The following is a 13,534-nucleotide window of genomic DNA, read 5'->3' on the forward strand; positions in this document are numbered from 1 at the left end:
GATGAACTTATGAAAATTTTAGAAGACTTCTCATTCTTAAGGAATAAAGTCGCTGGGACGAAATTCTTCAGCTAACCACTCAGCGAAGGATCTTAACCTTTGGCTGCGTGCTGGCTTCCCCTTGGGCTGAATAGAATGGTCCGACAGCATCCAGAATTAATACACGAGTATTGAATAATAGTGAAAGGTTAACATTTCGATGGACCTGAATCTTTCAGGAGGTCCCGAGCAGCTAGGCGCTCCAGGAAGGTCGCGCGCGGGCCCGCCAACGTCTCTGTCGGGGTGGCTGATGCCACCCTCCCTCGGTACACACCCCATCCGGCCTCCACGCTTGCAGATGAAGTTACCCGACCCTTACCCCAGTGTTGCATTTGACTGCATGCAATGACGAATGTAGTCCACTCAACAAGGGCTTTCTTGTCGGTGACGTGGTAGGGCGATTATCCAAGCGATCAGAGGCGCCTCATTCATTTATCATGAGCCAGAATTGGAAAACCAGCTTGACTGAATGCTATTAATCCGTCACTACCCAAAGTGCCGAATTTGGCACCTTTGGGGACTACATTCCGGCTGCTGCAAGGGCGATTTTATTCAGATTAGAGGAACCTCCATGCCGTACAGGGTCACATACTGAATTAAAATTTTCATCTGAATATTCGCCATGCTCTCATTGCGCTAATAGCGTAATCGGAAGCGTGCTGGTCTCGCATTTGCTTTGGTGTGAGTTCGAATCCCACACTCCTCTCCGATTCCCGGCAGAGACTGTTCCCTGCCCCAATAGTCCCTGAAGCGCATATAGCACATAGGGCAAAGGTGGCGGCTTCGGCCGCAGATACTCAGCGCCTCTTGGGTAGGTTCATCACCTTCTCAATGCATTGCCATGAATAAATAATAAATAAATAAATAAATGAATAAATAGGTAAAAATAAATAAAAAATACAATATACTGAAAAGCGCACGAATCATGGAAGTTAGACCTCCCCTTAGCCCCATGAAAGTATTGGACTACAATCCTTGGAAGGAAGACGAAAGGAGAGAGAGAGAGAGAGAGAGAGAGAGAGAGAGAGAGAGAGAGAGAGAGAGAGAGAGAGAGAGAGAGAGAGAGAGAGAGAGAGAGAGAGAGAGAGAGAGAGAGAGAGAGAGAGAGAGAGAGAGAGAGAGAGAGAGAGAGAGAGAGAGAGAGAGGGAGTGGTGATCCAGTGTCATTTCAAACTGATATAGCCTGCCGGCACCGGGTGGATTAATACGACCACGGTCTTGTAATAAGATGTAATGAATGGCCACAGGATACATAAATTACACAGGAACGGAAGGCATACTTACATAATTAACCCACACAATAATTCTGAAAGACACCAGGAGATTCCAATCAGTCCAGAGAAACTAAGTGCCCATGGAAAGAGGTCGAATTAGTGGGCAGACGTGACTTACTGTACAGTAGAAAAAAGTCCGTTAGTCGTTGGAATGTCCACCAGTTTCTGAACGACGAGGCATCTGTTTGTCGCCTGATTTCAAGATGAGAGGCGACCGTCCACCCACTCATGGCCCACACACAGTAATGGGTCTTCAAGAATTTGTTATTCCCTTGTCTCCTTATCCCAACTACCGCCCTCCATCCTCTCTCTCCTTCTGACTTTTGCTTCCGCGTTTCGACATTGTCGGATTTCATGTTGTTCAGCGCCGTCCAGTCCAATTGTCCCTCTAGTTAGTGCACCTTAATGACTGTAATCAAAGCTGCGCAACTTTTCTACTAATCTGGACTTGTGAGTGACCGCACGAAAAACTCGGCTTGCAAGTTCAACCCCGGTTGCTATCAACACCGCTGCCGCTGCTAGCGGTATTGGTCGTCGTCCAATAACTCATTCAAGAACAGTTTCTGCACAAGTCATCAATACAACAATCAACTTGCAAGGTCATGTGGCTCAAGTCAAACGTGTCACTGCACGCGCGCATACACATGCACACGCCGACATACACGCACGCATACATACACACTCCATAAATACATGCAGACACCCACGCACGCATACACAAATATCCCACACACATATACATGCACAGGCGTCTACACAAACAATCCACGGATCAAAAGATGATGAAAAACAATTATAGAGACCTTGATCTGTCTGTGACTGGAATATGCAGCAGTGGTATGGGCCCCCACACAGAGTGAAAGATACAAGGAAGATTGAAAGAATACAAAGAATAGCGACCAAAACGAATCCCAATCTTGCACAGACATAGGCCGATTCACACAATACAGTTCAGTTACACTTCGTCATCAGTCGGTTTTCGTACGTAAGTAATATTGACATTGAAATCAATGAAGCTGTTCATATCATATGTTCTGTCGTCAATCGTTTGTTTTTTGCACGGCCTTCGTTCGTACGTATTGGGTGTCTGGAAGAAACTCAGACGGACGAACCGTCTTCTTGACGGAAACGTTCCGCATCCCAGCCGTAAGTGTGAACATTGTTACGTATCAGTCACGTGGCGGTAACAGAGGGGAAAAGGCGCGATTTACCGAATAGACGTATGGTGTGAACACAGCGACATTTTGACGGAACGCAAACGAAACGTAACCGTACGAAGAACCGTATAGTGTGAATCGACTCGTACGATGAGAGACTGGAGGCATTGTTCCTGGGCCAAGATACATAAAACTTTTACGATCGTAACATTTGCCGTTAAACGTTGGCACACCACCTCTTGAATTTCTGTACAGTAGATTACTATGGAAGTCAAACAACCTAACATTACATAATTTCAAAACATTGATACTATATACTTTGTTCAGTGAAGGTTCTCGTTTCGCTGGAGCCAAATTAGGTAATGTTAGCTTGCTTGACGTCCACGGTAATTTACTGAACAGATATTCAAAAGGTGGAGAGGCAACATGTCAAGGCAAACCTTCTATTTATATACCAAGTGATTTTCCCCCTTACAAGGGAGGTAGCCAAGTCAAAGGCACGTCCCACTCCCACCCACTCCACTCCCATCCACCACCCCTTCCTCCCTCTCATCTTAGCTCCTCATGGATGATGGGTCATCCCTGTATCCCGCCCACTGCCCTGGGTCAGAAGCAATGTAGCAAGACACAGCACATCCACAGCAAGGCCGCTTCACTTATTCGGCGACCTCCCCCCTCCCCGTCCCCTCATGCAGAAAAAGAGAAGACGGGGAGAAATCCCTTCGGGCTGCGTCAAAATATCATTCACACATAAGCAGCCTCTATACCCCACCTCTGCCACTCCCTTCCTTGCAAAACAGTATAATTAATGCACAGTCACTCTCCAATCATCCCTATTTCATACCTTCTCCCTTCTTTGCTCAACAGACATACCTCTCTTTCTCAACGTCCCCTTCACCCCATCCATCTCATTCTCCGTCGTCCCCTCAAATTCACTCCCCTCACCTCTGCTTTCCACACCTCTTTTACTCATCTTTCTTCACTCATTCTTTCCGTGTGTCCAGACCACCCCAGTACTCTTTCATCAGCCCTATCTGTTATTTCCTTTTCCACTCCCTCTCTCCTCCTCGTTTCTCACTCTATCCAACCTAGTAACACCCTAACTCAGACATTTCATCTCAGACACATTTAAATAATTCCTCTCTGTCTTTCTTAAATTCCATGTCTCTGCCCCCTTCATACAATCTCCTCTTTACGCCCATTCCCGGATGCCTGTTTCTCATGACACTTTTTAATCCCCCCAAGGCATTTATTTGCCTCTCTCAATCTACAATTTACCTCTACCTCCACTCCTCCCTTTCCTGTCATGTGCAACCCTAAATACCTAGAGCTACCCACTCCCTCCAGCCTCTTACGATCGTAAAAGTCTTGTGTATTCAAGCCTTGTCATTGCCGAAAGATCGAAAAAAGAAAGGACTTGAATACTGTTTTCAGATCATTAAATGGGGAGGACGAAGTTGACAGAGATCTTTTGATTTGTGATAGGAAGGGATTACGAGGTTATGGGGAAAAGATGAGACATGAGAAGACCAGTTTTCCACGGTTGTGTAAACTGCTGGAATAGCCTAGGAACTGATATTACACATGCTACAACCATAAATGGATTTCAGTCTAAGAATGATAATTTGAGAATATGTGACTGAAGGGTGGGAAGAGTTTCATCAATAAACACATAAAGGTAAACTCCTAGATTACCTCGAAGATAATACATAGGACAAACTAGAACTGTACATGCATTTTAAAACGAGTTATGACAATTTGAGAGTAACAGACAGGATGACTAGGTTGTAGCTCCCTTTCTGTATGGTACGATTAAGTAAATACTCATACATACAGACAGCCACACACATTCATGTATACACAGACGCCCACATGCACAAACATGCAGACAACCACATATACACGCATTCAAGGCATCCAAACACATACATCCACAAACATCCACACATACATTACCCACACCCCAACATACACACGTATAGACAACCCTCACACACATGCATACCATACAACACATGCACATATATAAATATATTCCTTAGTTGTACAGATTTGTAAACGATAAACTGAAATGCACAGTAGGAATATTCAAGCTAAAAGTTGAAGGGATAGTATACAAAAAAATAAATAATGAACAAGTTTCAAATCAGTATTCACCGAGATAGACTTTAGGAAATTGAAGGAACAAATTAACTAGTATGTAGTAAACAATGTAGAAGTAGAAGAGTGACAAATTGATAAACTTCTTGATAACTTAGGAGTAATAAGAGCATCGGGGCCAGATGAGATCTGATATTAGATACAGAAAGAACGATACAGAGAACAACTGATATGCAAAACACATCAACTAATTGTATATTCCTTGGAAGAGGGAAGAGTAGCACTAGACTGGAAAATAGCTAAAGTGGTACCAATCTTCAAGTGATGAAACAGGAAGGAACTTGAATAATAGACCAGTATCTTTAACCTGTATGATTGCCAACATGTGTGAAAATTTTTGTAAAAGACATGCGAGTAAATTACTTGGAAGATGATGGAATATTTGTTGGCAATCAAATTGAATTCAGAAAAAAAGTCTTGAGCAACAAACCTATTAAGTTTTTATTCTAAATCGGCTGTTGTGCAACATAAAAGACAGGGTTGGTCAAATTGATATACCTTGACCTAGAAAATGTTTTCGACAAGGTACCTCACAAAATAGTAAAATGGAACCTGGAAAACGTTGGAGGACTGAAAGGAAGCATACAGGAATGGATGAAAGATATTCTGAAAAAGAAACGGAAGCGAATACTAGTGAAGAATGAAATGTCGGATTAGAGAAAGATGATTAGTGAGGTACCAGCTAACAGTTATAGCTTAGATTATGTCATATCAAAGAAAACAGAATGTCAAAAGGACTTAGGATGTTAGTGAGTCCGGACCTTAAATATGGGAAACAGTGCATTAGTGTCAGGATTAGGGAAAACAGGGCATTAGGAATTGTCGCTAGGACGGTTACAAACAAAAGTGTAGAGGTAATCGTTAAACTCTATCTGGCGATAGTTATACCCATCTTTGATTATGCGGTACAATTTTGGTCCCCATCCCCTAGAATCAGTACAGAGGAGAATGACCAAAATGCTACATGGACTTAGAATTTTACCTTACGAGGACAGGCTTAGACACTTTAACTTATAGAAACTGTTAGACATGTTTATGGATGGGGATAACAGCTGGTAATGGACATGAAACTGCCTAGTGTGGGCCTTATGGTCTCTTGGAGTCTCCTTCATTTTTATGTTCTTATACTCTCTGGATAGGCGAGGAGTGCGGTGTGATGTAATAGAGATATTCAAATGGGTCAAGGGCTTTAACAAAGGTGACACAGGCAAGGTCATCATATTAAGACAGCAGGGCAGGACATGTAGTGGAATTGAATTGGAAAATTTAGGTTTAAGAAGGAAATAGGCAAGAAGGTATTTATCACTAGAGTGGTAAACGAATGGAATACACTTAGTAACAATGAAGTGAGCGCTGAAACAAGTGGTTGTATTAAGAGAAGATAACATGGATACAGATGATAGGTGGTAACGGACATGGAACTGCCTAGTGTAGGCCTCATGATCTCTTATAGTCTTCTCCATTCTTATGTTCATTGGTAATGTTCTTGATACTCTTTAATCATTATAAATGGAATTTATAGTCACACAAACTTGTTCTCTGATTATGCCAAACTAAAAGTTAAACAAGATGAGGATTGTAATTTACCATAAGAAATGAAGCCAAAAGTGGAATAAATTTAGTGCAAATAAGTGTAAATGGATTAAAACAAACATAACTCCTTCATGAAATTATAAAATGAAAAATGAAATTATTACAATAGCAAAGGAGATTTAGGAATCTTAATCAGGGATACGAACAGAAGAACATAAGCATGGATGAGACTGCAAGCGATCGTAAGTGTGAATGAGGAGTTGTCATTTGTTTTTTCTTGTACGTGTATTTCTTGCAGCTATTCTATATAATATATATTTTTCATCGAAATAAACATTAATGGTGTCTATTTCGATGGACTTGTCGTCAAGTGCCACTTTCATACACTTTATTTTTTATCATGTTTACTCTAAGACAACGATATTGCTATCAGTATCAACTGTATCATATTAGTAATACGCCACCCACGTCGCTGTCAAATGGGGTCATATTTTACACACACACACACACACACACACACACACACACACACACACACACACACACACACACACACACAAACACACGAGAAGAAACTTAAGAAAGACAGTTACAGAAGAGATCTGAAAAAGAATAGCTTCCCACACAGGGTGATAGATATCTGGAATAAATTAAATGAGGAAACAGCGAGTGCTAAAATTATACATGACTTTAAGAAAAAACTGGATGCGGAAAGATACAATAGCGGGACCTCACGAGCATAGCTCTCTTCCCGCAAAATATAACTGGGTAAATAAACACACACACACACACACACACACACACACACACACACACACACATATGAGCCCTCATCAAATTTCTCACCCCTCATCGCTTTGGGATCAAAAAGCTTAAGAGGCTGAGATAGTTTAGCACAATTAGAAATAAACTATTTTTTCTTTAAACATAGTTTACCGTTTGTACCCGAGAATATCAGGAATCTTTTGCAGCTGGGACTAAAACACTACTGGATATTCAGCAGCTGAAACCATGCTGAAAATATACACACACACGCAACTAGTCGCTGTATTACTGAGAACCAAGTTCAGAAAATAAACAAGTTCAGGTAAATTTAGAATTCCAGACGGTAATCAACCACGCGAATTCTTTTGCCTAGCTCTTAAATTTTCGCTATGGAAATTGTTGTCAACAATAATTCGTCGGAAACAAATTATATATTTATCTAATAACTAAATTAATTAAATTATTCCGTCACGACCGAGGCTTGTGGTTGAAGACAGTGATTAATTCGTCTAACATTTTCCATCTAATCTAGGACATGCCTTGTTGTCGACGATTTTTCCCTCGCTCTGTGATCGTGTGGGTGGGCGTTACGTCGACTAAATTGGCGCGTTGACGACGTATCAATCTGTTTACATTTTTTCTAGTGTGAAAATAAATTCATTAGAATAAGCACATATTTTTAGGGCGAATATAGAAATCAAGGTGAAACCGACTGCAGTCTTAAAATAAATGGGGAATAAAGCATCGATTCTGTTGTAAATATTTTCCTTACAAAGATATGTTTTTATGTATGCATCCATGCATATATGCATATACTGTATACATCCATATCTATATGTATACGCACATATGCATATATGTGTATATTTACATACACATGCATATACATATACACTTACATATATTTATATATAGATATATATGTACATGGGTTCTCAGAATCAGTAATCGATCAGATCAGACTTTTTAAGATCCATATCTCCCTCACCTCAAAACTCCCAATACACAAGTGACATGTTCTAAACACACTAAGTTTATTACAAAAATCAAATGACACCGGCCTACAAAACAGAGAAACGAGTCTAGATATCACACGGAATGTCACATGCACCAACCCCAAGACAAATCATGCCATATATATATATATATATATATATATATATATATATATATATATATATATATATATATACATATACATATACATGCACGCACATACACAGGTATCCAGTGTGAAAGGTATATAATGACGCTTGGTAATGCTTGACTATGACCAAAAGAGTCCCTTCACTCTACAGTGTCTTGTCTGAGCAGTCACCTTTGGTTCTCATTCTAGGGTCCGTGACCCCTTGGAAGGCCATAGAGTTTCAAAAGTGGGGTCCACAATTCGGAAACTAGTGGCTGTTAGTGGATGCAAGGCACTAACTTTAGTGATGAAGTGGTCTCGTGGAGGCTGAAGAACAGCACTTCATAAGTACACGAAAAAACGTGTTGAGAACCACTTCCCTATGTGGTCAAACTGCAGTACCCACAATATATTTCACACCTACTTCATGTTCTCATGACACAAGGAAAACTAACACCTTACGAACAGTGGCAGAGTTTAATACTTAAATTATTTGGTCTCCGAACGTTGTAAAAGCAACTCCATAGTGCCAATTTAAAGATAAGCTACCCCACATGTTAGCTTGTAAAGAGTAGCAACCCCAGTAATGAGCTTATAAATATATATCGCTCCAACATGACGATCATTTAAGGTTAGGTTAACCTATAATGACCTTGTTAACATTAACCACCCAAATATTAAGTTTTAAAGATAAATATCTTAGGTACTCTGGTGGTGCGAATCTTTGCAACGTTAAAGTCATTACATAGCCTATCTGAATTTCTTGCATCCAGTGATATCTTGTACTGATAATAAAAAGTAATTAAGTGCATCTAAATTCCACTAATATGGTAAAATTTTGCTATACAGGTACATGCAATGCATATGTGATTATATAATATATTGTAGACTAAAAGTTGACTGATGTACTGTACTTTTTCTGATGGTATTGGTCCTGCTGTTGTTCTTGTTGAGCGTGGCGCCTTCCTGCCGCCTCCCCATTCTAAATGCATACTGCACCTTTCATAATATCGACACACGGGAAATATTCTAAATGCTTCAGTTACATTTATAACAAAGGTCAATTGTTAAAGAAAACGACTGAAGAACGGAATTCCACATTTTACACAAAATTTCAAATTGATGGGACATAACGTTCACTCCAGAACCGACGCTTTGTCGTCACCGGACATTGTGGCTCTGCGCCCGTCTTCGAAGACCGCTCGAAACGGTGTGTTGCCGTGTGTACCTGACAAAGCGTGAGGGAGCTTCAATATTATGTGAGCACGTACGTACGTACGTACGTTTGCAGACTCAAGGATACTTTCAGTGCCGTGGTGCACCTTAGACATTTTGGTCTAAGAAGCGCTAAACGATTTCATACGCAACAGAGCGTGGTGGAATGATCGGCAAGTTATTTAGATCGGGGTTCGCTCCTCAGCTGAAATAAATCGTGTCATTTACCACAAAAAATCTACACTGATCCATATAGTAGTGAAGTTTGAAGACGTACGGCTTTAGATAAAATTAAAAGGGGACAAAAGGGAATGTGCTAGACAACGTAATGAAATTATATATGAATGATCAAAAATAAAAGATAAACAAACGAACAGATAAAATAAATGAACAAACGAATAGATAGACAAATAAATAAATAATAATTATCGACAGAATAGTTCGAATCCTCACATGAACATTAAAGACGACTTATATATTCTTAACTACCTTTTTTTCTTGCAGCGCCAACGTAAAATTCTCTGTAACGACTGGATAATATGGTATGGCATGTAAGTAATTATCCTACTTTACTGCCACTAGAGCTTCCTACCCAAATTGTTCTATTGCTTACTTAATGCCGTGAGGGAGGGGGGGGGGCATTCTTGAGTAAATTTAGCTCAGATTTATCGATTGCATTATTCCATGAGTAATTCCATACCATCTGTAGCCAAGACATTTCATTAATTTGAGTTGAGGGTGAGACGGACGGGGTCCCGATTCTATATGGGACGCCTTGGGATGGGAGGCCGATAGCAGCAAAACATGGTACTACTACTACTACACTGCTATTTAGTTGAAGAAGGACCCCCCTCCTACACATCTTCCTTAATAAAAAGGATATTATTTCAGGAAACATTTCGTTGCGGCCGAAGCCGTTACCTTTGCTGGTCGGGGCCGACGGCTGTTAGAGGTAACAAATCCACACTTCCATATGGCTACAATCAAGGCCTGCATTCGACGCGCCACGGTGCAGGAAAGGACAAAACGGTACATTACAGTGAAATGTGGTGCGCGGGTACCGGTTATTTTCTTTTGTTGCTTGCTCGTGGCATACTGTCCATTTCGTCATGCGGGTGGGTGCACTTAATTTCATAATGGGGCCCATCCATCGTCATTCAGCCTTGTTAATCATTAGGCGTAGTGGAAAACGAAAAATAAATAAATAAAATAAATAAATAAATAAATAAATAAATAATTAGATAAATCAATAAATAAATAAATGAATAAATAAATATATAAATAAATAAATAAAATAGAATAAATAAAAATGAAATAAGCAAATATACAAAGCTGAGTAGTAGCTTATGACAAATTACTTTCCACATACCACTGAAACTAGCATTCTAAAGATGGTGGCACACTTGCTACTTGCTTTTACTACTTCGTTTTAGTACAAGCAGCTTTGGTAACGATCTTTTGTTTTTCAGATTCCCAAATGTCAAATTACTCCTGCGTCATATAGTGAGAAGTTGAATGACGCACCAAGAGAAATTAAACCTATAATACGAATATTGTTTAGATATTCATACAGAAGTCTAGATTTTTGTAACCGATGTCGCTTGTACTCAAACGAAGTATCATGGTAGGCAGAAATGCCTAACATCCCACCGCCTCTATGCAGCGAAATAAACAAATTGGGATTTTTAAATATAGTTCGTGTTCCACAACCTGCTTCACATGGAGAACTTGGTTAAGTGTGATGTATAACTTTTCCTGCTGATGGGTGGACAAGGGTTGGTTTGCATTTGGGTACTGGCGGGCACAAACCTTGAATGGAAGGGCACGTGACTAGAACAGCGGTTCTCAACTTCTTTTTGGCCATACCCCACTTAAACACCTTTAAAATCCTGACGTCCCCCAGATGGTGATATACAATTATTGTCATTAGAAAAACAAACTCCCCCTTCAGCTGAAGAAGCATAAAACCTTGGTTTAAAACCACTTCCAAAGAACAAGACATCAATGAAAAATGAAAAACAAAACAAACTGAATAAAACAAAAATATCAAACAAAATTGACCCAGACTTCATCAGTTGCCCTCAATTGGCCCCCTTAAAGATCATATTGTTCACGTGAAAAACCGAATTGCCAACCTGTGGGCCGTACGCTCTACGTTCAGAAGCAATTTTAAGTCTACAGGGTTTACCCATACCTACGTCTGTTTGTTGCACGCACAGTTAAATATATTAAGTTGGCGGCAGCTAGAACGAAAGGATCCGTGTCCCTTGGCACGAAAGAGGTCAACCTTTCAATTTCATTCGTACTATCGTCTATCGCCTTGCTGGAACATAAATACAACGGCCGTCCGCCCTATGCAAAGAGAATTAATGACTGTTGCATTTACGTTCATGATATAATGGTTATCGATCTATTTTTTTGTCAATTTGTATTAGAGTGCGCGAGCTAATCAAAATACCACCCTCGATAATAACATACACGACAGGACAGTGCAATTGTATCCATATACCATTACTAACCATTGTGATATGTCACATGATCCACATGCATACAAGGTGCCCGACACATGATCCACATGCATACAAGGTGCCCGACACATGATCCACATGCATACAAGGTGCCCGACACATGATCCACATGGATACAAGGTGCCCGACACATGATCCACATGCATACAAGGTGCCCGACACATGATCCACATGGATACAAGGTGCCCGACACATGATCCACATGGATACAAGGTGCCCGACACATGATCCACATGCATACAAGGTGCCCGACACATGATCCACATGGATACAAGGTGCCCGACACATGATCCACATGCATACAAGGTGCCCGACACATGATCCACATGCATACAAGGTGCCCGACACATGATCCACATGCATACAAGGTGCCCGACACATGATCCACATGCATACAAGGTGCCCGACACATGATCCACATGCATACAAGGTGCCCGACACATGATCCACATGCATACAAGGTGCCCGACACATGATCCACATGCATACAAGGTGCCCGACACATGATCCACATGCATACAAGGTGCCCGACACATGATCCACATGCATACAAGGTGCCCGACACATGATCCACATGCATACAAGGTGCCCGACACATGATCCACATGCATACAAGGTGCCCGACACATGATCCACATGCATACAAGGTGCCCGACACATGATCCACATGCATACAAGGTGCCCGACACATGATCCACATGCATACAAGGTGCCCGACACATGATCCACATGCATACAAGGTGCCCGACACATGATCCACATCCATACAAGGTGCCTGGCAGGCACGGGCCTTTTGCAATACCTCCAATCTTGCTGATCTCCACATTCCCAAATCGTAAACACCCGACTCAAATATACAACACACATCATGCCACCGCCCAACGGAAAGTTACCGATACAAGTACATAGTGTCAACAGACAGATCATGAACCATTTCCTTATACCTACCAAATTACATAATTAAAACTGCAAACCATACACAATTTCATGACATATTCACTAATACTAAATAGATCCATTGTAATGCAACTAACACAAATAGCATTGCATAAATCCCAAACCTATGATCTAACTGTTAACCCTAAACCAGATATGCAAAGATAGGCATATTCACAGATATATGCGGCGACTGCGTCATCACACAGAGGAGAATTCTCCCTTAGAGGGCAGAGAACTCTTTCCCTTACAGGGAGTACCTGGGAACTCCCCGAAATGGATTGCATCCCCATGCATTAAATATCTCTTCATTACAATGAATCAAGAAAACCCGAAGAGGATTTACATTCCTGCCACAGGTGTTGCCATTCACCGGTTACAGTAACCACGATACTGATGCGTGACCTGCCATCCAGGAAGGTTTGGTGATTCAAATGCCAAAGTTACTGTTCGTGTAGATCCGAAAACATTTCGTCTCCTACAATTCACCACCTTGTCGAGTCGTTTTAGTTTCACAGTTACGGCCAGACTTTTTTTTTTTTGTCATTATTCATTGGGTTATGGGTACCACAGATACTTTCCCTTAAGTCGAAAAAAAAAATCCACAAGACATTTATCTATATAAAGTTTTTAGGCCATGTTGTCAGGTCAGAGGAAATATATATTTTTTCAATTTTGTTTCATCAAGCTTTGCATGTTTTGTACAAACAGTAGGGCCATTTTTTTCTTCGATCATTATCGTTATACCAGCGCCAGTCGGCAGTTTGGCGTAAATAAAAGAGGAATTTCGCCGTTTTTTAT

General features: G+C 40.8%; 1 protein-coding gene across 1 annotated transcript in view; it reads right to left on the reverse strand.

Moving 5' to 3' along the window:
• LOC143037664 (uncharacterized) overlaps positions 1-9,251 on the reverse strand; it is a 39,640-nt gene extending 30,389 nt beyond the window's left edge. The window contains exon 1 of the mRNA XM_076206191.1: positions 8,969-9,251. The gene's annotated coding sequence lies outside the window, so the exon portion shown is untranslated. The remainder of the gene's footprint in view (positions 1-8,968) is intronic.
• Between the last annotated feature and the right edge of the window lie 4,283 nt (positions 9,252-13,534).

The sequence above is a fragment of the Oratosquilla oratoria genome, chromosome 23 (genome assembly GCF_046742065.1).
Source record: "Oratosquilla oratoria isolate Oo_2021 chromosome 23, ASM4674206v1, whole genome shotgun sequence".
NCBI lineage: Eukaryota > Metazoa > Arthropoda > Malacostraca > Stomatopoda > Squillidae > Oratosquilla > Oratosquilla oratoria.